General features: G+C 48.2%; 1 long non-coding RNA gene across 1 annotated transcript; it reads left to right on the forward strand.

Moving 5' to 3' along the window:
• Positions 1–4540: 4540 nt before the first annotated feature.
• Positions 4541–18442, forward strand: LOC132672278 (uncharacterized). The gene is made up of 4 exons (XR_009607455.3): positions 4541–5529; positions 5692–5782; positions 14712–15050; positions 17811–18442. It is a non-coding gene; the product is annotated as an uncharacterized LOC132672278 (long non-coding RNA).
• Positions 18443–18669: the final 227 nt, after the last annotated feature.

Raw genomic sequence — 18669 nt, forward strand, 5'->3', positions numbered from 1 at the left:
TGGCCACTCCCTGGGCTCCCATGGCTGCTCCTGGGAGTGGGGGCCTGGAGGCTTCTGGAGCGCTGCTTCCCTGCCCACGTGTCCCCCATGAGCCCGTCCACCTTGAGGAGGGTGGTGCACACGGACCCTCCCTGCCAGTGAGACCACCTTGAGGACCTGGGAAGGGTCCTGGGTGTCTGACTCTTTGCTGGCTCCTCGGTTGCTCAGTCCTAGCTCTGCGCTCCCAGGGAGGCCTCTCTGAATGTTGGCGCTCCATAGTGGGGGGTGGTCCAGATTCTATACCTTCCAGAACTCCCACTTCCTGCATGTTCAACACACCGAGGAGACAGAGCACCCTGGGGCTCCATTAGCAGATGATGTGGGAATTCCACTTAGACACACGCTGGGTTTGTTTGGAAGAAATCGGTTAATAGGCCGCATGGGGCGGAGACTTAGGCCCCAAAGGAATTCTCAAGTGACAAAAAACAGTTGCCACTCTGCTTTCTAAGGAGGTGGATGCTGTTAGCAGAACGTCTTTGTTCGGGAAGAATTGGGTTTGGGCCAGGAGCCGCACAGCCCAGTTGTTCTGCGGGAGAGAGGGAGTGAGGAGGGATTTTGAAGTGAAGTGAAGAAATGGATGCGGAGTTACAGGTGGGCAGCAAGGCAGCCGCCCTGAGAAAGGAGGCAAGGTCCGGCCCCCTGGGGGTAGAGCCAGGGGCAGGGGCTCAGGAGAACAGAAATCCCTATGGGGAATTTTCAAGTTATTTGCGTGGCGATCTCCAAGGTCAACCCCTCCCCCTCCCCCCTCCACAACATCAAAAACCACACTTGTTTCCCAGTGCTTTTGTGTGAGTGCTGGCAGCCGGGGACTGCGGGCCCTGGGGGAGTGGGTGCTCCTAGCAGGGGTAGTGGAGGGCCCCGTACACAGTGGAGGTGGGAAAATCTGTTAAGTGTTTGGAGAACCTTGGGTAAAATTCTCACTTTCACTTCCAGATTTTAAAGAGGTAAAGGCAAAAAAAGAAAGAGAAAAGAGAGCAGCCACAAGTAAACGAAAAGAAAATATTTCATTTTGGGAAGGAGAAGGATTTTCTAAATATAAGAGTCGGTAAAGAAATCCCAAAGGGAAAAGATAGACACAGGTCAAAAAACGCTAAAAGACTTAAGAGCAAACCACAGTCTGGATAAAAATATTTGCTACGAATACCACACAGGGTTAATGTCTGTATTGTTAAAAAAATTTTTTTTTAATATTTATTTATTTTTGAGAGAGAGACACAGAGTGTGAGTGGGGGAGGGGCAGAGAGAGAGGGAGACACAGAATCTGAAACAGGCTCCAGGCTCTGAGCTGTCAGCACAGAGCCCGACATGGGGCTCGAACTCACGGACCGTGAGATCGTGACCTGAGCCGAAGTCGGACACTTAATCAACAAAGCCACCCAGGCGCCCCTAGTATCTGTACTGTTATTGGGGAGGAAAAATTTTTCTTTACTCTCCTAAGGTTCTTCTCACTGGTCTAAGAATTAAATTGACATGAGACTGATGAACAGGAGAAAATAAAATTTAACTGCAGAAATCCCACATATGTGGCAGATTAAAAAACAGACAGGTAAAATGAGGTATATATGCCATCTTGAGCTAAGGAATGGGATAGGACCTGAGCTTCAAACAGGAGGAGGGCAATTTACAGGGCAGTGAGAACAGGCCCAGATGTTTGGTATTAGATGTTTGCCCAGCCATACAGATGGGTCACTCAGATAAGGTTTATCTCTGGAGATAACTCTTATTCTGGGAAAGACTCCCAGTTTAGATCCCTCTAGGTAATTAAGGAAGAGGCAAAAGTTTCTCTTTTTTTTTCTTTTCCTAAATCAACATGAGTATTTATTTATTATTATTTTTTAAATTTTATTTTTTATTTTTAAAAATTTACATCCAAATTAGCATATAGTGCAACAATGATTTCAGGAGTAGATTCCTTAATGCCCCTTACCCATTTAGCCCATCCCCCCTCCCACACCCCCTCCCTAACCCTCAGTTTGTTCTCCATATTTGAGTCTCTTATGTTTTGTCCCCCTCCCTGTTTTTATATTATTTTTGCTTCCCTTCCCTTATGTTCATCTGTTTTGTCTCTCAAAGTCCTCAGATGAGTGAAGTCATATGATTTTTGTCTTTCTCTGACTAATTTCGCTTAGCATAATACCCTCTAGTTCCATCCACGTAGTTGCCAATGGCAAGATTTCATTCTTTTTGATTGCCGAGTAATACTCCATTGTATCTATATACCACATCTTCTTTACCCATTCATCCATCGATGAACATTTGGGCTCTTTCCATCCTTTGGCTATTGTTGATAGTGCTGCTCTAAACATGGGGTGCATGTGTCCCTTCGAAACAGCACACCTGTATCCCTTGGATAAATGCCTAGTAGTGCAATTGCTGGGCATCTGTAGGATAGTTCTATTTTTTGAGGAACCTCCATACTGTTTTCCAGATGGCTGCACCAGCTTGCATTCCCAGAAGAGGCAAAAGTTTCTCTTGAGTCCAAGGGGCCTCAATTGCCTTCAGCTCAAAATAGTCCACATGCAAAAGTAGTACGTTTGTGGGAGACTTGTTCAGAAACTTTTTACTGTATAAAGATTCCAAACAGGTTGATAAGACACCATTAATACCCAATAGCACAATATGCAAAAGACCATTCGCCAAAGAAATCTAAATGACTAATAAACATGGGAAAGTATTTAAATTAGTAACCAAAGACTTATAAGACAAAAAAGCAAGGTATATTTAGGTAGTGGGATTATAAACGACCCAATAACATTGCTTTCTTTTGGTGAACTGCATTTTCTAATTCTTTTTTTTAGTAACCTCATTTATTACTTGTATTAAGAGAAGGGTCGGAAAGCACATGATACTGTCAAATAACAAATGTCTAGCTAATGTCAGTGACTTTTAGTTCTGGCGGATCGTGGGCATTTTTTTCTTTCAAGCTTTTGTGCATTTTTAACTTCTACGATTCATTTGTCTTTTCAACAACAACTAAATAGCACTTTACGTAATAGAACAAATTTGCAAGTTAAAATAAATTCCTTCTTGCTAACCTCCCAGAAGTCTGGGCCCTGTATGCAAATAGGATTCCTGGGAACACCCACACACCCACTCCCCAGCAGGAAGGCCAGCTGAACCCGAGAGACTCTCTCTCCCACCCCATCTCCCAAACAAAGGGGTACTTTAGCCCTTCCCAAACCACATGTACACCCCCTCAAGCTGCCCTGCCCCCATCTCCAGGGTCCTCCCTGATGCCTCCTCCCCTTCAGGTTTGGCCTGCCAGTGCGGAGGGGTGGGCCATCCAGGCCCCTCAGAGGCTGGGCGAGGTGGCCACGCAGTGTCCCGAGGGGGCCCTGGTGCAGACTAGCTTTGAGAGGTCAGAATCAAACTGTGATCTCCACCCACAAGTGCCACCATCCACCCTCTAATTACTCCTGGGTGTCTGTTCTGGGCTGAATTGTATCCTGTCAAACTTCATATGTTGAAGTCCTAACCCCCAGGACCTCCAAATGTGACTGTTATGTGGAGATGAGGCCTTTAAAGGGGTAATTAAGTTAGGAGGAGGTCATTAGGGTGGGCTTTAATGCAATGTGACCGGTGTCCTTGTGAGAAGAGGACATTTGGATGCACACACAGAGGGGAGAATGGCATGTGAACCTGAAGACCACGTATAAATCAAGGAAAGGCTGGGAACGGCCCTCAGCACCCAGAGGGAACGGGTCCTACCGACCCCTTCATATCTGAACTTCTGTGAGCAGATACATTTCTGTTGTTCGAGACTCCCAGTCTGTGGTACTTGGTTCTGGCAGTCCCGGCTGACTAATACAGAGTCCTTGGGCACAGGAGTAGGCTTTCAAATGGAATCCCAAAGAGGTTTAGATGGCTACTTGCAAAAACCGTATTACCCAGTTTGAGAGACAAGTTACCTAGCAGTTGGCACAACACAGCCCAGTGGACCAAACGCACATTCCCAGGAACGTGCAGGTTCCCAGAACCTAGGATGTTGGCAAGACTTACAGACGGGGCCAGCCAGAGGCCAAACCATGGGGTGTGGTGGGGGGTGGGGGCCATAGGGCTTTGCTTTCAGGCTTCTCTGCGCTCTCCCAGCCTCCCCCCTACCTCCATCTGCTAGTCACCTACAGGGTACAGGGCTGGGGGCAGGGGTGGGGGCGTGGAGGCGGCAGAGCCTTGAGCCACCCCTCTGCTCACAGCTGCCAGTCTGCATGGAGCCAGCTTTGCTCCATCCTCAGGGCATCCTTCAGGCTGTGTTGTCACCTCTGACCCCTGTGGATGGTTGACCCATTTGGATGGGCTGTGCCTGCTGTCTGTTCTTACCAGATGCCCCTCAACACAAAGGAGTGGGGAGAGGGGTTCTTTCCCCTCAGAGCAGATTTCCCCAGTGGTACTGCTCTAAGGGAGAATTATTCACTGCTCTCTCGCTCCACACTTGCCGTTTTAGCCTCCTTAGCTCAGGAAAGAATGATTTGGAGAAGCGATGAAAAGCTTTAGGTCTTTCCCTGGAAAAATGCGCATGCACAGACCCCCTGTGCCCCACCTCTGAGATTCGAACTGTTTCTGGTTATTTGCATTCCAGGGACCCCGCAGACTCCTGAAACTCACCTGCCGTGTGGCTTATAGGCAAACAGAGGTGTGGACAGGTGGAGGGAGGTTGGGCAGGGATGCAGTCCAGGAGAAAGACACCAAAGAAGTGGCCTCTGCGGGGAAGTTATAAGAACACTCTGGCTGATCCTGGAAGGCTGTCCCTAGAGGGAGGAAGAGGTCTCATTTCCTCCTGGAAGCCAAGGGAGTGTTGGAGGGTTCTGGGCAGAAGGGAGGCATGGAGGAAGCGGGGCTTTGGGAGCAAGTCTCTAAAAGCATAGCCCTGGGGCGCCTGGTTGGCTCAGTTGGTTAAGCCTGCGACTTTGGCTCAGGTCATGATCTCCTGATTCGTGAGTTAGAATCCCATGTTGGGCTCTGTGCTGACGGCTCAGAGCCTGGAGCCTGCTTCGGATTCTGTGTCTCCCTCTCCCTCTGTTCCTCCCCCACTTGCACTCTGTCTCTCAAAAATAAATAAAGATTAAAAACAATTTAAAAAATTTTACAAAATTTGAAAAAATTAAGGATTTCCAGATGAGATCATCCTGGAATTAGGGTGGGCCCTAAATCCAACGACCGGGTCCTTAGAAGAGAAAGGGGAAGGAGTGGAGAATGAGACACAGAGGGAACCACATGAAGACGAGGCAGAAGGGGAGTGAGTGCTGCGTCTTACAGGCCCAGGAACACGCAGGGTGGCCAGCAACCACCAGAAGGTAGGGGAGAGGCATGGGGCGAATTTTCTCTCAAACTCCAGAAGGAACCAACCTTGCTGACATCTTGATTTCTGACTTCTGGTCTCCAGAACTGTGAGAGCATAAAGCCATCCAGTGTGCTGGTTTATGACCACAGCCCTAGAAACTAACATGGCTTCATATGGTGATCGTAGGTGTTGGAAAAGGACCTCCTGGTTGAGTAAGTTTTGGGACCTGTGATAAACTATAGCCTTCTTTGCTGAGGAACCGCTCAGAGCGCTTTGAGAGGCTATGGAGCTTTGGGAATTTCCAAGGCGGGTGGGAATCAATATGGAACACTCACTTCCCAAGCATAACTAATCAAGAAACTCTTATGTCTTAGCTCGGGCTGCCATAACAGAACATCACAGACTGAGTGAACACTTCCGGAGGCTGCAAATCCACGATCAAGGTGTCGGCTGGGTTGGTTTCTGGTAAGTTGGCAGACAGCCTTCTCTCTGTGTCCTCCAATGGACTCTTCTCTGTGTGTACAGACAGAGACAGCAAGCACTCCAGTGGCTCTTCCTCTTCTTAAAATATATGTATTTTTAATGTTCACTTATTTTTGAAAAAGAGAGAGACAGAGTGTGAGCAGGGGAGGGGCAGAGAGAGAGGGAGACACAGAATCCAAAGCAGGCTCCTGGCTCTGAGCTGTCGGCACAGAGCCCGACGCGGGGCTCGAACTCACGAACTGTGAGATCATGACCTGAAATGAAGTCGGATGCTTAACCGACTGAGCCACCCAGGTGCCCCCATCTCTTCCTCTTCCTATAAGGACGCCAGTCCTATTAGATTAGGGTCTTATGGTTATGATCTCATTTAACCTTAATTACTTCCTTTTTTAAAAAAATGAATTTTATACATTTTTAAATCCTCAAAACAACCCTTTGAGGTTGGTCGTATTATCATCCCATTTGCAGATGAAGAAACCAGGGACACGTAGAGGCTGAACAATGTGCTCAAGATCATACAGCTAGGAAATGGTGGCTCTGGGTCTGCATGTGAACAGTCTGGCTTCAGAGTCTGTATTCTTTTTTTTTTTTTTTTTTTGAGTTTTTTTTTTTTTTTTTTTTGGCGGGTGCCTGGGTGGCTCAGTTGGTTGAGCAACTGACTTTGACTCCGGTCATGATCTCATGGTTTGTGAGTCTGAGACCCACATAGGGCTCACTGCTGTCAGTGCAGAGCCCACGTCACAACTTTAGATCCTCTGTCCTCCTCTCTCTCTGCCCCTCCCCCACTCTCTTTAAAAAAAAAAAGAGGATTTTTGTTTTCAGTAGGCTCCATGCCCAACATGGGGCTCGAGCTCACAACCCCGAGATCAAGAGTGGCATCCTCCACTGACTGAGCCAGCCAGGCACCCCCCGAGTGTGTATTCTGGTTCTGTTAGGCTGCCTCCTTTCATGAGACAGTGACAAGTTTTTAGACCAGCGTGCAGGACTGGGAACGTTGCTGTGGCTAATTTTTCAGAAAATACAATCTGCTGAAATCTGTGCTCTGATTTAACAACAAAGGAAAGGATTTAAAAACTCCTCGGTCCAGTAAACAACACCCCCATCTACACATTCATCCAGCTGCATATATAGGATTGTGCGTGTGTGTGCGTGTGTGTGTGCACACGCATGCCTTAATTACTTCCTTGAAGGCCCTATCTCTAAATGCAGTCGCACTTGGGGGTTACAGCTTCAACATACCAATTTTAGGGGGTTATATTTCAGTCCATAACATCTAACTTCATGAGACTGGTACACCACACACATACAGCTGGGGAAACGCACATGGAGTTGACTTGACCTTGATCACAGGGGTAATGGGGGAGGGGGAGGGGCTGCCATCCGTCCCTGCTTGGGTAAAGATGTCCTTGGCAGTGGCAGGAGAGGAGAAAGAGCACATAGTAGATCTTTTTTTTTAAGGGCACGATATTTTGCAGCTCCTCGGGTCGAGAGATGGGGACTCTTTTCTCTACCCCTGACCAGGGCTTGGTCGTGTGATTTGCTTTGGTTGAGGGGACAGTACGAACACGACAGAGCAGAGGCGTAAAAAGTGTTTGGGCGCTGAGGGCTTGGCTTCTCTTGCTCCTTTTGGAGCCCAGCAGCCAAGTGAAGAAATCTGACCTGTTTGAGAATGAGATCACCATGGCCTGGTTGCCCCCCGCCACCCCAGCCAAACACTAGACCCTTGAGTGGTGCCGTCTGAGACCCAGACCAACCAGCTTCCAGCCCACCTGCCTGCTGACTGCAGCCACACAGTGAACCCAGGGAGGGAAGCCCAGCGGAAGAACCACTCCACTCAGGCCGGCCCCCAAAATATAGTAGTAGTGGTAATTGCTTTAAACTACTTACTTTTGAGGTGGTTTGTTCCATGCTAGTAAAGGCCAGTTCGAAGAAACTCATGACGTCACGGCATTCTGCGGAGTGGTCTTCTCAGGACGCTTCTGTCTGTGCCACGTCAACCTTCTCAGTGTTGCAGAGAAATGGTCCTTGCCACCAATCTCACTACTAAAAGTTTTTTAACCTCTTGAAAGTATCAGCATGATGAGCATCAGGTGAAAATACCTTGAAGGGATACCGCACAAAAATGAGATGCGAACTGTATTAGGTCAGTCCCTAAAATTAGCCACAAACTGGCTACGGAGGAATTGAGAACATGTTTTAAATGGTAGACTGTGTTAAACATGTAAAAACAGACCTATCTTGGGGTGCCTGGGTGGCTCAGTCGGTTAAGCATCTGACTTTGGCTGAGGTCACGATCTCTTGGTTCAAAGGTTTGAGCCCCACATTGGGCTCTGTGCTGACAGCTCAGAGCCTGGAGCCTGCTTCAGATTCTGTGTCTCCCTCTCACTGCCCCTCCCCTGCTCGAGCTCTGTCTATGTCTCTCTCTTTCTCTCTCAAAAATAAACATAAAAGGGGCACCTGGGTGGCTCAGCCAGTTAAGCGTCTGACTTTCGCTCAGGTTGTGATCTCATGGTCCGTGAGTTCAAGCCCCGCATCAGGCTCTGTGCTGACAGCTCAGAGCCTGGAGCCTGCTTCGGATTCTGTGTCTCCCTCTCTCTGCCCCTCCCCTGTTCATGCTCTGTCTCCCTCTCTCTTTGCCCTTCCACCCCCCCCCCCCCACTCTGTTTCTCTGTCTCTCAAAAACAAATAAAAACATTAAAAAATTAATTAAAAAACCCCTCTGACCTATCTTGAATATTTCTGAATATCCCACTGGAAGGAGCCGGTGAAACACTTAGGTTTACTTGCAAAGCAATTCCCTTTTGAAAAATGGCACCGTCTTCTAAGCTGTAGCAACTGTCTTGGTGGTAGGGATGGTCCCAGGCGGGAGACTGGCAGGGAGAGCAGAGCATGCGGGGAAGCTCCCAGGCGCCCTCCCAGCCTGACCTGGCTCTCGGCTGTCCCCTAGTGCTGATTCTTCGGCATTGCAGGAGGGTGCCACCCCTGATCCAGGATCCTGGTTCTGTGGCTGATCCCTCTCAGGGTCAGGGTCTGAGCCCCAGACCCCATTGTGGCAGTTGAGAAGGAGTCCTCCCATTCCCACCCCTGCCCCCTAAAAGCTGCACGTTCACTGTCACTCCACAAGGTATCCAGTGACAGGAGAACAGGAATCATTAGCAACCACCACCACTTCTGGGGAAATTTTATTTTGGGGTCCCATTCACAACATATTAGATACACTGAAGGTCACCCACAGCCTACCTTAAATTAGAGTTCCATATAATTACATAAGAATTGACTTGCATTGCAGTTGAGTCTAGAGGCTTGTTTTTGATGGTCAAATACATATAACTCAAAATTTACTGGGCGTCTGGCTGGCTCCATCGGTACAACATGTGACTGTTTCTTTCTTTTTTTTTTTAATGTTTATTTATTTATTTTAAGAGAGAGAGAGAGAGAGAGAGAGAGAGAGAGAGAGAGAGAGAGATTGTGGAGGAGGGCAAAGAGAGGAGGGGAGAGAGAATCCCAATCAGGCTATATGCTGCCAGGGCAGATCTCATGAACTGTGAGATCATGACCTGAACCAAAATCGGACACTCAACCTACTGAGCCACCCAGGTGCCCCAAGAGAGAGAGAATCTTAAGCTGTCTCCACACTCAATGAGGAGCCCAATGCAGGGCTTGATCCCATGACCCTAGGATCATGACCTGAGCAGAAATCAAGAGTTGGATGCTCAACTGACTGAGCCACCAGGCACCTCAATTGATTTATTTTTATTTTTATTTTATTGATTTATTTTTACATTTTTTAACATTTATTTTTGATAGAGAGAGAGAAAGAGAGAGAGAGAGAGAGAGAGCAGGGGATGGGCAGAGAGAGAGAGGGAGACACAGAATCCGAAGCAGGCTCCAGGCTCTGAGTTGTCAGCACAGAGCCCGACGGGGGGCTTGAACTCACAAACCGCGAGATCATGACCTGAGCTGAAGTGGGACACTTAACCAACTGAGCCACCCAGGCGCCCCAAGATTTTATTTTTAAGTAATCTCTACGCCCAACATGGGAACTTACAACTCCAAGATCAAGAGTCCTGTACTCTACGACTGAGCCAGCCAGGCGCCTCTAGGTTATTGATTCTTTTAAACATACCTGTATAGTATAACTATTTTTCTAAAGTATAAAAGCATGACATGTTTATTACAGACAAGTTGAAAGTTTAGATAAGTAAAAAGGAGAACAGGCAGCCCCCTAATCCACCATCGTGAGATAACTATGGTTAAAATATTTAGGTGTCTTCCCCTCACCCCAATTCTTTTTCTCTAGGAAAAGTTTCTACCCAACTTACTTCAACCAACATATACAATATATACAAGATATATATTTTAAAAGATATGTTTTTATTTACAAAATTGGGATCCCTCTGTACTTTCAGTTTGAAATTTTGCCTTTGTTTACTTGCTAAAAAATGATACTTTTAGCTATTTCCTATATCCTTACATGTAATGTCAATAGCTGCATGCATTTAAATATAAATTTAATGTAACTTAAAATGTGACTTTAAGGGGCGCCTGGGTGGCTCAGTCCGTTAAGTGTCCGACTTCAGCTCAAGTCCCGATCTCATGGTTTGTGAGTTTGAGCCCCATATCCGGCTCTGTGCTGTGAGTGCAGAACCGGCTTCAGAGCCTCTGTCCCCCTCTCTCTGCCCCCACCTCTCTTTCTCAAAAATAAATAAACATTAAAAAAATAAATGAAATGTAACTTTAAATTTACTAGCTGCGGGGCGCCTAGGTGGCTCAGTCGGTTGGACGGCTGGACGTCAGTCCGGTTCAGGTCATGATCTCTTGGCTTGTGGGCTCGAACCCTGTGACAGGCTCTGTGCTGACAGCTGGGAGCTTGGAGCCTGCTTCCGATTCTGTGTCTCCGTCTCTCTCTGCCCCTCCCCCACTCACGTTCTGTCTCTGTCTCTGTCTCTCTCAAAAATAAATAAACATTAAAAAATGTTTAAATTTACTAGCTACATTCCCATCATATAGACGCATCATGCTTTATTTAGCCAGATGTCTCTCTTAGGATAGTTTTACTCGGTTGTCACTAAGTTTAGCTGCAGTAACGTGTCCTAACATCTCAGCAGCTCGCAGCCATGCCTGTCATACATTTCCTTCACGGTTTGGTTGTGGCTTGGCTCCTTTTGGCTGTGGGTCAGCTGTGGCTGTGATTCTTCTTCATTCTGGAATACAAGGGAAGGACCAACCCCCACCAGGGACACATCAGACTTCTGGCAGAGGACAGGAGCTAGGGAACAGGTAAAAATGAGCAATGGCTCTTCAGATCTCTGCTGCAGGTCATGTCACATACACCCCATCAGGAGTTCAAGGCCAAAGTCAGTGGGGCTGAGCCACTCAAGCACCCCATCTTCTTAAAAGTCAAATAATTCACGGGCGGGGGAGCTGTCTGGCTCAGTCAGTGGAGCCTGGAACTCTTGATCTTGGGGTCGTGAGTTTCGCCCCACGTTGGGCGTAGAGACGACTTAAAAATTTTTTTTCTTAAAGTCAAATAATTCATTAAGGCTTACGAAAAAACAAAACCTTCCAAACAGCAGCTTCCTTCCAGCCAAATTCCCACACCACAACCAACTGAAAAAGGATTGATTTGTCCCCAGTCGTATTCTATGCCAGGAACTGTGCTAAATAATTTACCCAAGTTATTTCAACTTAATCCTTAAAACCACAGCAGGAAGTAAATATTCCATTTATCTCTCTGATGGAGACAAACTTGGGCGGAAGAATTTCTTTGTCTAAGAGGCCGCTTGCCAGCAGGGGGCAGAGCTGTGACTGGAACCCAGGTTAACGGACACCAGAAACTGAGGAGCAGACCATGGGCATCAGCGGTTCTCAAAGGCCAGTCCTAACAGACAGCAACCGCCTCACCAGGGACCTTGTTAGAAATGCACGTTCCCGGGCCTCGCCTCGGCCCTGCTGGCTCAGAAATTCTGAGTCAACAGAATTGTTGCGGTCACCAATGAGGTGACTCTGACGGACACCAAAGATTGACACCTGGGCTCCACTAGACAGAGTTGTGTCCTCCTCCTGGTATTTGGCCGAGCCCCCTTCCCCTGCTGGTCCAGTGACAGCCCTGGTTGGGGAATGCCCACGGAGATGCTCCCCTGTCCCTCCCCTGTCCCTCCCAGCTTCCCTTTCCTGCCCCTGCCCACAGACTGCCAGTGCCACCAGGCCGCAGGACAGCCTGTGGGTGCTGGGTGCAAGGGCAGGAGCCCTCTTGGTCACAGCGAGTGGGGGACCCTCGTCCACAGCTGGGGAGCTGTATGTGTTGGAGAATCCAGGGTCAGAAGGAGGAGGAGGAAGAATGTGAGTCAGAGAAGGGAAGGCCCCAAGTCAGAAGGGCGCTTCTGCATTGGGAGGGGAGGATTCTGGCATCTGACGATTTAGGGAAGGGATTCCAGGTCAAGGGGAGGCAAGAGCACCCAGGGTCAGATGGGAACCCCCAGAACTGTGTTTTTAAGGGAAGTTTCTGGGAAAACCACTTGTGTCCTAAGTGAAGCACCTCAGAAATACATTGGGAGGTGACCTCCCTGCACCTCACAGCTTGAAGCCAGGTGGCCTCCCCTGCTCCTCTGCGCTTGCTTTGTGGGCACTTGGATGTTTGCTGGGGTGCCCTGTTGGGCGTGCGTTCCTAGGAGATGACGATGACTGTGGCCTCCTAGGAAGTCTAGGACCCACCGAGATGGACACCCAGGGCCTGGTGAAGCCCCCCAGGGACTGGATTTGGAGCTGGGTCACTCAGGAGGTCACAGAGGAGGGGCAAACCAAGATGGCAGAGCGCCTGAGGGGTGCTGCTCTAGACTCCATCCAATCTAGACTTCGGCCACGTGTCCGGGCTGTCACTGCACTTGGTAACAGTGCCTGTCCATCTATAGTGTCTTCCTTCATTTCATTTTGTTCTCATGAGAATCTACTTTTTAAAAAATTTTTAATGTCTACTTATTTCTGACAGAGAGAGAGAGAGAGATAGAGAGAGAGAGAGAGGGTGCAAGTGTGTGAGGGGCAGAGAGAGAGAGAGGAAGACACAGAATCCAAAGCAGGTTCCAGGCTCCAACCTGTCAGCACAGAGCCTGACGTGGGGCTCGAACTCAAGAACCTTGAGGTCATGACCTGAGCTGAAGACAGACACTTAACCGGCTGAGCCACCCAGGTACCCCTAACCTTGACTATGTCTTCAGAGACCTTATCTCCAAATATAATCACACTAACTGGGGGGTTAGGACTTCAACTTCAATATGAATTTTGCAGGAATGTAACTGGGAGCGTCTACATTTAGTTAGGGAGACAATATACACGCTGAAGTAATTAATTGTCAAATTGTGTGCTATAGATGAACAAGAAGATAAGACAGGATGCAAGAAATGATTATAGATACAGTAAAATAGGGGCACCTGGGTGACTCAGTCGGTTAAGCGTCCGACTTCGGCTCAGGTCATGATCTTACAGTTCGTGCGTTCGAGCCCCACATCGAGCCCTGTGCTGACAGCTTGGAGCCTGGAACCTGCTTCGGATTCTGTGTCTCCCTCTCTCTCTGCCCACCCCCCACCCCCACTCGTGCTCTGTCCCTCTCTGTTTCTCAAAAATAAATAAACATTAAAAAATTTTTTTTCAAATACAGTAAAATGATTTTTTGAATACCTAGCCAGGTTTAAACTCAAAGAGGGAAACTCCCAGGTGCCAGGAATGCAGAGGGAACATAAAACCAGTGAAGTTAGCAAGAGGAGAAGCAGAAATGGCTCATGGAGATCAGGAGACAGCTGTTGACCTTCAAAGCCAAGGGCAGGGGTTCTGAAGTTACACAGAAAGCCTAGAAATCATCATAACCAATGAATCTCAGGGGCTTGAGTGGCGAAAGCAAAGCTGTAGGTTGGCTTCTATGACTCAGGAGTGAGGGGCCCCCGTGGAAAGTAACCCTACTGAAGTGGAGGTCATAAAGGGTCAAAGCCAAGGAAGCAGAAGAGGGCCCTTATCAGTTGCCTGTCCCTCTTTTAACAATTCCCTCAAACGTTCCACTCAGCGACTTGTACTCAGTGGTATCTGCTCTTTGGGAAACTTAGTCTTTTAGGCGGACGCACGTTGTGTGAATGGTCACTTGGGAGAGCAGACAGTCGGGTCGGTCAGTGAGGAGAGGAGGGGGAAGAGAATGGCTATCAGGCAGGCAGCTTGCAGTCTGACATAGGCCCCCGCCACAATCTCCTCTGCCTCTTACGGTCCAGCCTCTACCTATCAGCCAGAGTGATCGTGTGCTTAAATTTTAAGGCAATACGTGTACATAGTGAAAAAAGAAATAGCTAGCAGTCTAGCTAATACCATAGTTTAAAAAAACGCCTCGGAAGGCCTGGGTGGCTCTGTCAGTTGAGCCTCCGACTTAGGCTCAGGTCATGATCTCCCCGCTCGTGAGTTTCAGCCCCGCATCCAGCTCTGTGCTGACAGCTCAGAGCCTACTTTGGATCCTCTGTCTGCCTCTCTCTCTGCCCTGCTTGCATGATCTTTCTCTGAAAAATAAATAAACATTAAAAAAATGTTTTTTAAAAAAGTCTCCTTCTCACCCCTACTCTTTATTCCCTCAGCCCAGGAATTATCTGGATTTTCAGCGTGTGTGTGTGTGTGCGTGTGTGTGTGTGTGTGTGTGTATCAGGCCGTATCATTTCCCTACTGAAAATCCCCCTGTGGATCTCAGTCTGCCCTCAGGCCCTGCCCTCCCTCTGCTCCTGCCACTTTCCTCCTGGCTCTTAGAGGTTGGTTCTCTGGCTTCCCGGCAGTCCTTGGAAATGCTGCCCTGAGGCCTTCCCCCCCTTGCTGTTCTCTCTGCCAGGAACACTCTTCAGGGCTCAGTTCATTTCCACCTTGTTAAACAACACGACTTTCTCTTCAGGCTCAACCCTGTAACCCTGTGCAAGTATCGAAGTCCTCCACCCTCCAGGCAGGGGGGCCAGCCTTCTGGATAGCTAGATGCCACGGCTCTACTGTGGATCACCGAGAGACATGATGGGTCAGCCCAGGGCACTGTGGGAAGGCAGGAAGCGGCCCTGACCTGAATGTGGATGAGCTTAGGAGCTGAGGAATCATTTATTCACTCAATATGTGTCGGGCGCTGCCTCCTATGACCCGGTGTGGGGAAGGCACAAGAGAATGAGATGGTGCGGCACATTCTTCTGGAACTTTCAGACACAGACAATAAGCACGAAAACAAACAAAATCATTCCAGACTGTGGTAAGTTCTTTTTTTTTTTTTTTTTTTTTTAACGTTTATTTATTTTTGAGACAGAGAGAGACAGAGCATGAACGGGGAGGGGCAGAGAGAGAGGGAGACACAGAATCTGAAACGGGCTCCAGGCTCTGAGCTGTCAGCGCAGAGCCCGACGCGGGGCTCGAACTCACGGACCGTGAGATCATGACCTGAGCCGAAGTCAGATGCCCAACCGACTGAGCCACCCAGGTGCCCCCAGACTGTGGAAAGTTCTATGAAGGGCATGAACAGGGGGTGCAGAAGATGGTTTTAGGGGTGGAGGGGGGTACGTCAGAATGTGTGGTCAGGAAGGCCACCTCAGAGCCCTCAAGGAAGAGAAGGCACCAAACAAGGAGCCAGGAGAAAGGAGTTTCACAGCACATGCAAAGATCCTGAGGTGGCAGAGAGTGCACCAGCAGAGCAAAGGGAAGGAGAAGGGGAGCAGGAGTGGGCAAGGCTGGGCTACAGGCTGAGCTAAACTCGGGTTTATTGTAAGATCCTCGGGAGGATTTTCATCAGGGCAGTGCTGTGACCTGCTCTGATTTATGTGGCAGCCGGCTTATGGGACCTGGATTTTGTGAGACCTTTGAGTGGTTTCTGTGATTTTCCGTTTGCAGCACTATCTTGGGATAGCTTTGTGGGAGTTATGTTTTCTAGCCAATTTGGTTAAACCAACAGCAGGATGCATTTTATGGGTGCAGAGCCACAGGACGTGTTTTTGCAAATCCCCTACCTGCTTCCTTGTGACCTTGGCATTGTCTCCCCCAGGACAGACGCTCATGCCCCCTGAAAGGTGGACTCTTTGTTTGTGATGCCCCACAACACAGGGCCTCTCAGGCTTACCTTCCTCTAGAGGTAGATGTATCAGTCATAGCTCTCCAGAAAACCGAAACCAATAGGTGATAGGTGTATACCTTTTCTATCCCTCTTTTAAAGAAATTGGCTAATGTGACTGGAGGGCTGGCAACTCTGAAATCCGTAGGGCAGGCTGGCAGTCTGAAAACTCAGGTAGGGGTTGATGGTGCCATCGCGAGGCAGAATTTCTTCTCTGGGAAGCCTCAGCTTTTGCAGCTGCTGCCTTCAACTGATTGGGCGAAGCCCATCCCCATTATGGAAAGTAATAAAGTCAACTCCTTTAGATGTTCACCATATGTACAAAATACCTTTACAGCGACACTTAGATTAGCATTTGAATAAGTAACTGGGTACTATAGCCTAGCCAATCTTGACACATGAAATTCAGCATCACAGTAAAATATATAAAAAGTGAAATCAAAGTCCTTATTCTAGGACCAACTTATGAAATCTTTGGGCCAATCGGAGCTCTTTAGTTCTGTTGCTTTGGGTAACCCTGTGTGTGAATGCTGGAAGCATTAACATCCACCAGCTGTCTTTTGGTTGAAGATGATGGCATTTGACCACGGCTGAACTAAATCAGGGAAAGCATAAAACTCCAGGCACCCGTTTCCCAGTCTGGACCTGGAGGCTGCTGCGAGAAGCTGAGTCGAGCCCAAGCGTCTTCCCTCTCCTGTTGGACAGTCAGCCTGTGCTCGGCGACAGTTGGTGAGGTTTGCAGCCAGAGTCACCTGTGAGGGAGGTGCCTTACCATGCCGGCCCCTCTGCCTGGGGCGGGGGGGCCTCCAGGGATGTTCCTGTATCTTTAATGTCAAGTCTTAGCTGTGCAATCTTTTTTCCCCTCCATCAGATACCTCTGGTTCACCATTAGAGGGTCTGACTGCCTGACTGAGTTCCACACAACCCTTCAGAGCCTTCTGTTTCTCTGTCTTTTGTGTGTAGTTTGTGTGGTCAGATGACGCCCAGCCACAGAGACAAGCAAAATAAGCCAAAGGGGAAATGAACATGTCCCACACAGCCTGACTCTGGGGTAAAGGGCAGTGACAGGCTGGGTTGTTTAATTCTCCCATGCCTAAAAGTGTGTGTGCATGTAAATCGTGCCAGGCTCATGCCAGGCATGCTGGGGAGGATGGGGGCCAGCTCTGTGACCGTTCTGGACTTTGGTTCAAGCCTTCACCCTGGACAGTCTGCCAGTGGGCACCGCCCTCCCATCTGGGTTCTCTATGGATGGGTGCAGAATGAGCCCCATGCCAGGGCATCCTGACCTCCAACCTGAAGAACATGATTGCTTTAGTTTGGTTCCCTCAGAAGCAAACCTTGAGACAAGAACTGGGCGAAGAAGTGTATTTGAGATGTGGTCCCAGAAAGCACGGGGTGGAGAAATGAGACCGGGAAGAAAGGAGAGAAAAGAAAGTGCATATTAACAGGCATGATACGGCCGTGGGAAATGGGATCAGTCCTACAGGGCATCTTCTGAGAGACTGTGTGGAACACGCCTCAGAGTTGTCTCACCAGCGGGGAAGAAGCTGGGGTGTATTCCTTATCAGCATTTTTTTTAAAAAAAAGTAGGCTCCACGCCCAACGTGGGGCTTGAACTCACAACCCTGAGATCAAGAGTTGCATGGTCTGTCAGCTGAGGCAGCCAGGCACCCCTTCATTACCAGCTTTTTAAACAGTTTTATTAAAATGTAACTCATATACATATAACTGATTCATTAAAAGTAGACGATTCAGTAATTTTTAGTTTACTCACAAATGTGTGTTAGCCATTCCCATAGTCACTTTTAGAATATTTTCATAACCTTAAGGAGAAATCTCATACCCTTTAGCTGTCACCCCGATCCCCCACCTCAGCCTAGGCAACTACTAACCTACTTTCTGTCTTTATAGACTTGCCTTCTGGACATTTCATATGAGCAGAGTCACAGAACATGTGGATTTTTGTGACTGACTTCTTTCACTTTCCAAGGCTACAGGATGTATCTCTACTTCATTCCGTTTTACAGCCAAATGATATTCCATTGTATGAATGTATCACATTTTATTTTTCCATGTGTCCATTGATGGACATTTGGGTTGTTTCCACCTTTTGACTATCCTGAATACATCCTGCTGTAAACATTCATGCACAACTTTTTCTGTGGATATATGTTTTCATTTCTTTTGGGTGTATACTTAGGGGTAGAATTGCTGGGTTATACGGTACCTCTCTGTTTAATCATTTGAGGAACCAGCAAACTGTTTTCCAAAGTCACTACACCATTTTCCATTCCTCCAGGGCTGTATGAGAATATAGTTAGCTATTAATGCACAACAAATCACTCCAAAACTTAGCAGGTTAAAACAATAAACATTTGGGGTGCCTGGGTGGCTCAGTCCATTAAGTGTCCAACTTCAGCTCAGGTCATGATCTCGCGGTGCTTGAGTTCAAGCCCCGCGTTGGGCTCTGTGCTGACAGCTCAGAGCCTGGAGCCTGCTTCCGATTCTGTATCTCCCTCTCTCTCTGCCTCTCCCCTTCTCGTGCTCTCTGTCTCTCTCAAAAATAAATAAACATTTAAAAAACCAATAAATGTTTGCTATATCACAGTTTTCGAGGGTCAGGAATCCAGGAGCAGCTCAACTAGGTGGTTCTAGCTCAGGGTTCTGTTTAGGGTCTCTCATGAGGCTGGAATCATCAAAAGGTTTGACTGTGTTGGGGAATCCACTTCCAACATGGCCACATGGCTGTCTCACTTGCCTGACAAGGGAG

Source organism: Panthera onca, chromosome C1 (genome assembly GCF_046562875.1).
Source record: "Panthera onca isolate mPanOnc1 chromosome C1, mPanOnc1 haplotype 2, whole genome shotgun sequence".
Classification (NCBI taxonomy): domain Eukaryota; kingdom Metazoa; phylum Chordata; class Mammalia; order Carnivora; family Felidae; genus Panthera; species Panthera onca.